The following is a 10,459-nucleotide window of genomic DNA, read 5'->3' on the forward strand; positions in this document are numbered from 1 at the left end:
CAGGCAGATTTCATGTAGTTGGTAAAGAGACAAGAAACAGCACCTCAAAGACTGCAATGTCTGGGTTGTTCCCAGTGCCGCATGCCAGTAAATACCATGATAGGAGCAGAGTCTGGGTAGAGAAATGATGCAGGTGGTCATGAACACACCAGGTGAATCACCACTCACCAGGGACAGGTTTAAAATCCCTGCCAGAGGGCTTGTTAGTGCTGTTGGGGAGGGGAAAACTGACTTCCAGGGGGATGGGAAACTGAGCGTAGCTTCAGACAGGAGAAGGGCAGAACTGGAAAATGCAAGAAGCTTGTGAGAGGGTTGGGACAACAGAGCAAACAAAAGATTGGAAACAAATTGCAAACAAAAAAGTAGGTCAGAACATAATCTAACTTTGTTTAGTGTTATGAAGGCTGTGCCCAAACTGTGGGCTAAGCTTAGAAAATTATAGCCAAATTGCACAGACAGAATTGCAGTGAAGTAATATTGATGGTCTAGTCACTGTGGTTATCTGAGAAGGTAAGAGGGCTGCTTTGTTTCTAGAGGGGTGGGGGTTAGAGGAAAATGCAACTTAAACCATATAAAATATCCGGTACTAGAGGACTGGGAGCACCTGCTTGAAGGTCAGTGTCAGGGCAATGGGCAACATGCCAGGAGACTCAAGGATTCAGCTTCAGCACAGTCCCAAAGAGAATGGCTGGGTCTGCCAGATCAGGAGCACTCTGGAGAAGGAGTGGAGGAGATGGAAAAGGAAGGCTTATGTCAGGCACTGAGCTCCATAATACAGAAGGTCGAGAGGAGTATAGATGGTGTAGAAGCAAAATTAAAAGGACAATTAGGAAAGCAAAGATAGGGCAAGTTGGTGGGTGAAATGAAAGACAATCAAGGATGTTTTACCGAGTCCTGATGAAGGGTCTCAGCCCGAAACGTCGGCTGCTTATTTCCCTTCATGGATGCTGCCTGACCTGCTGAGTTCCTCCAGCACATTTTTTGGCATTTGCAGAAATTTTTGTGGCTCTGTTTTATATAAAGAACAGGAATGTAACTGAGGAAAAAGTAGGGCCTATTAGAAAGCACAAAGGTAACTGTGGCAGAGGATATGGGCAAGGGTTTTCACAAATACTTTGTGGCTCTTGTCACAAAAGAGGGGAGGATGCTGAGCGTGTTGTTAGGGTGAATAAGTGTGAAGGATTGGAGTGGATAAACATTGTAAAATGGGAAACATCAAGGCATTTAGTGGCTTTGAAATTGGTTAAATTGCCAGTCTGAAGTATAATGTATCCCAAGCTATTATAGAAGCAAGTGAAGAAACTGCAGGAACTCTTGACCAGTCCTCTCTGGAGTGATGCCCGAGGACTGGAGAACAGCTAACTTTGATTAGAAAGGGAGTCAGTAATTAAATGAGCAATTACAGGACAGTTAGTTTAACCCCAGTGAGGACAGATTGTTGGAATCCATGCGAAAGAACAGAAAAATAGCTTCACTTAAAAGGAACAGATTGATCAGGAATAGTCAGCATGGATGACATGTGAAAGTAATGACTGACTGAACTGTATGAATGTTTTTGAACAAGTGTAGATGGGTGTCGATTAGGTCACCTACATGGATGTCAACAAGGGCAGACTGATCAAAACATCCCTGGGATCTGAGGGAGAGTGGTAAATCAGCTCAGTGGAGGAAGTGTTACAAACCAGCAACAAAAGAAACACACTGAGTCATGATTCAGTGTTAAAAACTATTTTATTAATCACTACTTATGATAATAAGAAAAATAAAAGTAAAAATGTCAGTATGTTAGAAGGAAAAATGTTAAACCTTGAACATTAACCCCAAAAACTAAACTCTTTGTGTGTGTGTGTGTGTGTGTGTGTGGCAAAGTCCCAAACTCCAAGTCCAGGAATGATTCTTAACGTTCAGTTCAGCAAGCCATCAGGTGAAACATGAGCAAAGGCTTCAACAACAACCACCGTTGTCTGAAGATAAAACGTAGATGTAGAGAGAACATAGAGAGTAATTATGAAATCCAAATGTTCCACGATGGAACCCAAACGACACCTGTGTTTACTCGTTAGTGACTTCCTCACCCCGAAAAGCATCCGACTCGTGGTCGTCCACACAAACACCTATTTCCCTCTACAGGTTAACGACAAAGTGAACTCCACCAGATTACTTCCAATTTCCATACGTGGATTGTAGAAACAGACACAGTTATTGTTTCTCATCTATCGATAGAGAAACTAGCATGCTGGTGTCTCTCTCTCTCTGACTGACTTCGACTGACTTCTTCAACGACGTCATTACGTCCTTTATCTTTGGTTGACGTAAGCACGCCCCACACACACACTCACACACACACACACACACACACACACACACACAAAACTAACTCTATCTTAAAGGGACATTCACCGAGTCCATAACACTCAAGCAGAAAGGCAAAATGACAGCATGCTGGAGTCCTTCCCTTTATAGGTTCCCCTTTAGATATGAACACTCCCATTCTGTTGGGCTTTTAGAATAGTTACTTTCATACGGAAAATAGTGAACCAATAAGTGTTCCTGTGAAACATATAAAAAGCTCACACTGGGTCAATGTAGTTCTCTATAACATCACCATTTGGAAAATACGTGACTGTTGTTCTTCATTCCAATTGGATTTGGAGTGAGAGGCACAAAAGATGAAAGGAGGTAGGTCTCAGGACTTGTTGAGTTTCACTTAGCAGGAGACGGGACTCAGAGCGAGAGGTGAAAGTTTCAAGCAGGTAAGCCTTGGGACTTGTTGAATTTCACTTATCAGGACCTTACAATTGGCATATTTACAAATTGTTAGCTGACAGCTGATGATTTAATTAGCTAATTGACAGCCAATAAAGAGAAATTAGGGTTGGGCAGAGTGACCATTTTGGAGTGGTCTCTTTTTAGAGTGGAGCGCTGAGGCAGAAGCATTGGTGCAGAGGAGGAGTAAATGGCCAAAGTCTGGAGAATGAGAGTAGCTCTTGAGGAAAAAAGGCTTCGGAGAGGAGGCATAGTTAAGAACAGGTGAGGATTTATTTTATTTTGTTGTTATCATTGATTTGGCCTTGGTTCAGGAGGTGTCAGTGAGCAGATGCTAAGATGAGGTTCATGTAAGGCCTTTTTTTTTATTCCCCAGTTAGAGCAGTGGGGCAGTGTCATGCCCCTCTTGTAGGATGTGGGAAGTCAGGGAGTCCGCCAGTGTCCCTGATGACTACACTTGTGAGAAGTGCATCTGGATGCAGCTCCTTACCAACAGCGTTAGGGAACTGGAACTGATTGAACTCTGGATCATTTGGGAAACTGAGGAGATGATCGACAGGAGTTACAGGGAGGTGGTCACACCTAAGCTGCAGGATGCACGTAGCTGGGTGACCATCAGAGAGGGAAAGGTGATAGGCAGTGCAGTGCTGTTGCCCTAAATAACAAGAATGTTGTTTTGGATCTTGTTGGGGGGGGAATAACCTACCAGAGGAAAGCCACAGTGGCCAGTTCTCTGGCACTGAGTCTGGCTCCATGGCTCAGAATTGAAGGGAAGGGAAGAGGAGTGCAGTAGTGATAGGGGATTCATTGTCTAGGGATACAGATGAGATTCTGTGGACGAGAACGAGACTCCTGGATGGTATGTTGCCTCCAAGATGCTAAGGTTAGAAACGTCTTGGGTCGAGTCCACAGCATTCTTAAGGGAGATGGTGAGCAGCCAGAAATTGTGGTCCATATCGGTACCAATGACATAAGCAGGAAGGGTGACGAGGTCCTGCAAAGTGAGTTCAGGAAGTTAGGTGCTAAGTTAAAAGAGAGGACTTCCAGGGTGGTGATCTCAGGATTGCTACCTGTGCCACATGCTAGTGAGGCGAGAGATAGGAAGATAGTGCAGGAGGGAGGGCTTCAGATTCTTTGGATCATTGGGTTCTCTTCCAGGACAGGTTGGATGGCATCAGAAGGGATCTGGGAGGTGTGGATTGAGATAGGCTGTTTTCTGGCAAAGAGATGCTTTCAAAAGTGAAATATTGAGAGTACAGAATCTGTATGTTCCTGTTAGAATAAAAGGCAAGGCTAGCAGGTTTAGGTAACCTTAGTTATCAAGGGATATTGAGGCCCTGGTAAAGAAAAAGGAGGCACATATCAGGTAGAGGTAGTTAGGATCAAATGAGGTACTTGAGGAGTATAAGAAATGCAAGAGAACACTTAAGAGAGAAATCAGGAGGGCAAAAAGAGGACATGAGGTTGCTCTGGCAGACAAGGTGAAAGAGAATCCCAAGGGTTTCTATAGCTATATTAAGAGCAAAAGGGTAGCAAGGGACAAAATTCTTCATCTTGAAGATCACCGTGGTCATCTATGCATAGAGCCGAAAGAGATGGGGGAGACATCCGTATTTACTCTGGAGAAATACACAGAGACTACAGAACTGAGGCAAAACCATATCTGAATTATGGAAGTGGAGGTGCTGGCTGTCTTGAGGTGAATGAAGGTGGATAAATCCCCAGGGCTTGACAAGGTGTCCCCTTGGACCTTGTGGGAGGCTAGTGCAGAAATTGCAGGGATCCTTGCAGAGAAATTTAAAATGTCCTTAGACACAGGTGAGGGGCTGGAGGACTGGAGGATAGTTAATCTTGTTCAAGAAAGGTTCTAAGAATAAGTTGGGAAATTATAGGATGGTGAGTTTGACGTCATTCATGGGTAAATTATTGGAAAGTGTTCCGAGGGGCGGGATATATAAGTATTTGGATAGACAGGACCTGATTAGAGATAGTCAACATTGGCTTTGTGCCTGGTAGGTCATGTCTAACCAATCTTATAGAGTTTTTCGAGGAGGTTACCAAGAAGGTCAATGAAGGAAAGGTGGTGGATGTTGTCTACATTGACTTTTGCATGGCCTTTGACAAAGTCCTGAATGGGAGGCTGGTCCAAAGGTTAAGTCGCTTGGCATTCAGGATGAAGTAGTCAATTGGATTCAACATTGGTTTAGTGGGAGAAGCCAGAGAGTGGTAGTAGATGGTTGTCTCTCTGACTGGAGCCCCATGACTAGTGGTGTGCTGCAGGATCGGTGCTGGGTCCATGGTTGTTTATCATCTATGTTAATGATTTAGCTGATAACGTGGTAAAATGGATCAGCAAATTTGCCGATGACACCAAGATTGGGGGCATAGTGGAGAGCGAGGAAGGCCATCAAAGTTTGCCGCGAGGAAAATGGGCTGAAAAATGGCAGATGAAATTTAATGCAGACAAGTGTGAGGTGTTGCACTTTGGGAGGACAAACCAGGGTGAGACTTACACAGTGAATGGTAGAGCTCTGAGATGTGCGGCAGAACAAAGGGACCTGGGAATACAGATCCATAGTTCGCTGAAAGTAGTGTCACAGGTTGATAAGGTGGTAAAGAGAGCTTTTGGCACTTTGGCCTTCATAAATCAGGGCATTGAGTACAGGAGTTGGGATGTTGAAATTGTACAAGATGTTGATGAGGCTGAATTTAGAGTATTGTGTGCAGTTCTGGTCACTTACCTACAGGAAAGACATCAATAAGCTTGAAAGAGTGTAGAGAAAATTTACAAGGATGTTGTTGGGACTTGAAAATCTGAGTCATAGGGAAAGGTTGGATAGGTGAGGACTTTATTCCCTGGAGTTCAGGAGAATGAGGGGAGATCTTAGAGAGGTATACAAAATTGAGGGGTATAGAAACACAGCACAATACATGCCCTTCAGCCCTCGATGTAGTGCCGATATTTTATCCTGCTCTAATATCTATCTAACCCTTCCCTCCAACATAGCCCTCCATTTTCCATCATTCATGTGGCTATCTAATAATCTTTTAAATGTTCCTAATATATCTGCCCCCGCAACCTCTGCCGGCAGTGCATTCCATGCACCCACAACTCTCTGTGTAAGAAAAAAAGACAACTTACTTCTAACATCCCCCTTCTACCTTCCTCCAATCACCTTAAAATTATGCCCCCTCATATTAGACATTTTCGCCCTGGGAGAAAGTCTCTGACTGTCCACTCAATCTGTGCCTCTTATCTTGTACACCACTATCAAGTCACCTCTCATCCTTCTCTCCAAAGAGAAAAGCCCAAGCTCACTCAACTTATCCTCATAAGATATGCTCTCCAATCCAGGCAGCATCCTGGTAAATCTCCTCTGCAGCCTTTCTAAAGTTTCCACATCCTTCCTATAATGAGGGGACCAGAACTGAAAACAATATTCTAAGTGTGGTCTAACCAGAGTTCTTTCAAGCTGCAACATTGAACTCAGTACCCCAACTAATGAAGGCCAACGCACCATATGCTTTTTTTTAAACAATCCTATCAACCTGCACGGCAACCTTGAGGGATCTATGGATGTGGAGCCCAAGATCCCTCTGGTCCTCCACACAGCTAAGAGTCCTGACATTAACCTTGTATTCTGCCTCCAAATTCAATCTTCCAAAGTGTATCACTTCACGCTGTCCGGGGTTGAACTCCATCTGCCACTTTTCAGCCCAGCTCTGCATCCTATCAAGTCCTGTTGTAATCTACAGCAACCTTCTACACTATCCACAACACCACCAACCTTCATGTCATCTACAAACTTACTAACGCACTCTTCCACATCCTCATCCAAGTCATTTATAAGAATCACAAAGAGCAGGGGTCCCAGAACAGATCCCTGTGGCATACCACTGGTCATGGACCTCCAGGCAGAATACTTATCAAATGCCTTACTAAAATCCATGTACACCACATCCACTGCTCTACCTTCATCAATGTGCTTTGTCACATCATCAAAGATGGCAGACGCTATCTCCCTGGACCTATACTCATTTCTGGAGCATCTGGATAGTAAAGACACACATGTTGGATGATTGTTTATTGATTACAAGTCTGCCTTCAATACTATAATTCCAAGCAAACTCATCTCCAAACTCAGTACCTCCCTTTGCAACTGGATCCTGACCAACAGACCACAATCTGTAAGGATAGGCAGCAACACCTCCGCCATGATTATTCTCAACACTGGTGCCCCACAAGGCTGTGTCCTCAGCCCTCTGCTCTACTCCCTATACGTTCACGACTGTATGGCCAGATTCTACTCTAACTCCATCTATAAGTTTGCAGATGATACTACTGCAATGGAGCATTTCTCAAATAACAATGAGTTGGAGTAAAGGCAGGAGATGGAGATCCTAGTGAAATGGTGTCATGACAACGACCTGTAGCTCAATGTCAGCAAAACAAAAGAGCTAGTCATTGACTTCAGGAAGGTGGGTGGTGCACATTCTCCTGTTTACATCAATGGAGCGAAGGTCAAGAGGGATGAGAGCTCCAGGTTTCTAGGAGTGAACATCACCAATAGCCTGTCCTTGTCCAACCACATAAACGTCATGGCCAAGAAAGTTCACCAGCACCTCTACTTCCTCAGGAGGTGAAAGAAATTCAGATGTCCCCTTTGACCCTCACCAATTTTTTATCGTCGCACCATCCAAGGCATCCTATCCAGACACATCATGTCTTGATATGACAACTGCTCTGCCCGTGATCGCAAGAAATTGCAGAGAGCTGTGGACACAGCTCAGCACATCTTGGAAACCAGCCTCCCCTCCATGGACTCTGTCTATACTTCTCGCTGCCTCTGTAAAGCAGCCAACAGAATCAAAGACCCCATCCACCCTAGAGGTTCTCTCTTCTCCACTTTCCCAGCAGGCAGAAGATACAAAAGCCTGAAAACACGTACCACCAGGCTCAAGGACAGCTTCTATCTGCTGTTATCAGACTCTTGAACTGTCTCCTAGTACGATAACTTGGATTCTTGACCTCACAATCTACCTCCTTATGACATTGCACCTACCTGCACAACACTCTCCCTGTAGCTGTAACACAATATTCTGCATTCTGTTATTTTACCTTGTACTACCTCAATGCACTGTTGTAATGAATTGATCTGTATGGACGGTATGCAAGACAAGTTTTCCACTGTACCTCAGAACATGTGACAATAATGAGCCAAATCACCAATTCACATTAACTTGTCCTTTGTTAGGTATTTTCATCAACATTTGTTTTGTATCAGTTGTGTTTTCCCTCTTTCCCCACCTTTCACTTGCACCTCCTCCAGATGGATCCATTGCAGTTAACAAGCCCTCACCAATGGCACTGTGTATGTTGTTCAGTCTCTCTGTCTCCATCCAATCACAGACATTCCCTTCATTCTCTCCACCCTTCCCTATTTTCCTCAATTTCTAAGATTTCCTTTCTCTGATCAAAGGTTATCTTCCTTAAATATCTGCTCTTACTCTCCACAGATGCTGCCTGCCCTGCTCTTTATTTCCAGCAACTTCTGTTTCCAGAACAGTACAGCACACGAAAAGGCCCTTTAGCCCGCGACGTCTGTGCTGATCATGATGCCAATATAAACTGCAATCTGGCTGCACATGATCTAAATCCCTCAATTCCCAGTCTGCTTATGTGTCTGTCTAAAAGCATCTTAAACGTAGCTATTGAATATCACGTTTCATGCCTCCGTATGGTTGTGATCCGTTTTCTGGGCAAGCTGTTCAATGGGACGTTTCCCCTTGAGTACAGGTGGCAGCAGAGGCTGGAGTTGGGGTGGGGAGCTCCACTTAAGTTAGCAAAGCCCTTTCTCTGGGATCTGGGTATGTTTCTGTGCTGAGATGCTGGAAGCACATTCTCCCTGTGACCACATGCATTCTCACTGGGTGCTCAGATGTTGTCCCACACCCAAGCATGTGCTGGTAGTTCATTGTTGACTGTAAATGACCCCTAGTGAAAGTAAATGGCAAAAAAAATCAAAGGGGAGTTGATGGTTATGTGAGAGAGAAGAAGTTACAGGGATACAGGGGACTAAGAGGAGGGGGAACAGGGCTGGTGGCATTGCTCTGCTGGGATCAGCATGGGCTCAGTGGGCTGAATGACCTGATTTTGTGTCATATTAAGTTATGAAGTAAGTAACATCATCCAGTGCAACAGCAGTTCATAACCATTCAATGTTGTAGAGTGAGTCATTGAGGCGATGTGGAGAGGCTGCCTGTGAAGCTGGTTTAGAGGGAAGTGGGGCAAGTGGTGTGATCACTCAGCACTGAGGTGTGGGGCTCAGGATGGACCCTGGCCACACAGTGAGTGTGGGCCATTGGTGGGGACTGGGACCTGCTCCATGTGTTGACAGGCTGCGGCGATCCTCCAGTCTCTCTCATCACCTCCTGTTGGACATGGTGGAAGCTGCACACGTCTCTGCAGATCACGTATTTCTCCATGGTAACAACTGCTAGAGTGCATTTCTGAGCCCCATTTGGAATCATACAGAACAAAAATGTGCCCTTCAGACCTCTGAGTCCATAATGACCATCGAGCAGTCACTTACACTAATCCCATTCCCATTGTCCCTACGTTCCCATCAACTCATCCACCTCCAAACCCACAAGGTTTCTTTGTTCTAATTTTCTTTCTTGCAAAAATTATGTTTATGCTTTTCTTATGAATTCTGCATATATGATGCTATGTGCCCTTGATACTGCTGCAAGTAAGTTTTTCATTGCACCTGTGCATATACGTACTTGTGCATTTGAGAATAAACTCAACTTTGACAAGGTCCTACAACTCAACTTTTTAAGGAACAATTTACAGCTGCCAATTAACCTGCCATCTTTGGGATATGGGTCAAAACTGGAGCACTTGAGAAGCCCACACAGTCACAGAGAACGTTGAAACTCCACACAAGCAGCACTGGAAATCAGGATTGAACATGAGTTGCTGGACCTGAGAGGCAGCAGCTCTGGCTATGCCACTGCACAGCCTCTCAACACAGCAGCTGCCCAGCACCAGTCCTCACAGGCAGCTTTTGTACATTGCCTTGGTGGCTCACTCCACACCAACCCATGTGGCAATCAGCATAACTCTATTACAGCATCAGTGACTCGGGTTCAATTCCCGCCGCTGTCTGTAAGGAGTTTGTACGTTCTCCCCGTGACTGCGTGGGTTTCCTCCGGGTGCTCCGGTTTCCTCCTACATTCCAAAGATGTACGCATTAGGAAGTAGTTGGGCATGCTATGTTGGCGCTAGAAGAGTGGCGACACTTGCAGGCTTTCCCAGAACATTCTACGCAAAAGATGCATTTCACTGTGTGTTTCGATGTACATGTGACTAATAAAGATATCTTATCTCATCATTGTTGTGAGAGCACCAGTGGTTCCCTAGCACTGAGCCCTGGGTTTACAGCACAGAAATGTTCAGTGGCAGGAAGAGCAGTGGTTCATATGAAGTTCCCAGTACAGCAGCTCTGTCGGTAATGCAGAGACACAAGAGACTGCAGGTGCTGGAATCTGGAGCTCTCCGTGAGATACTGGAAGAACTCAACGGGTCAGGCAGCATCTATGGAGAAAAATGGACAGTTAGGGTTTCGGGTCCCTTCAGCTGGACTGAAAGATCGAAGGGAGAAAGTATAGAAAGAGGGAAGGGGTGATG

The sequence above is a fragment of the Pristis pectinata genome, chromosome 6 (assembly GCF_009764475.1).
Source record: "Pristis pectinata isolate sPriPec2 chromosome 6, sPriPec2.1.pri, whole genome shotgun sequence".
Lineage (NCBI taxonomy): Eukaryota > Metazoa > Chordata > Chondrichthyes > Rhinopristiformes > Pristidae > Pristis > Pristis pectinata.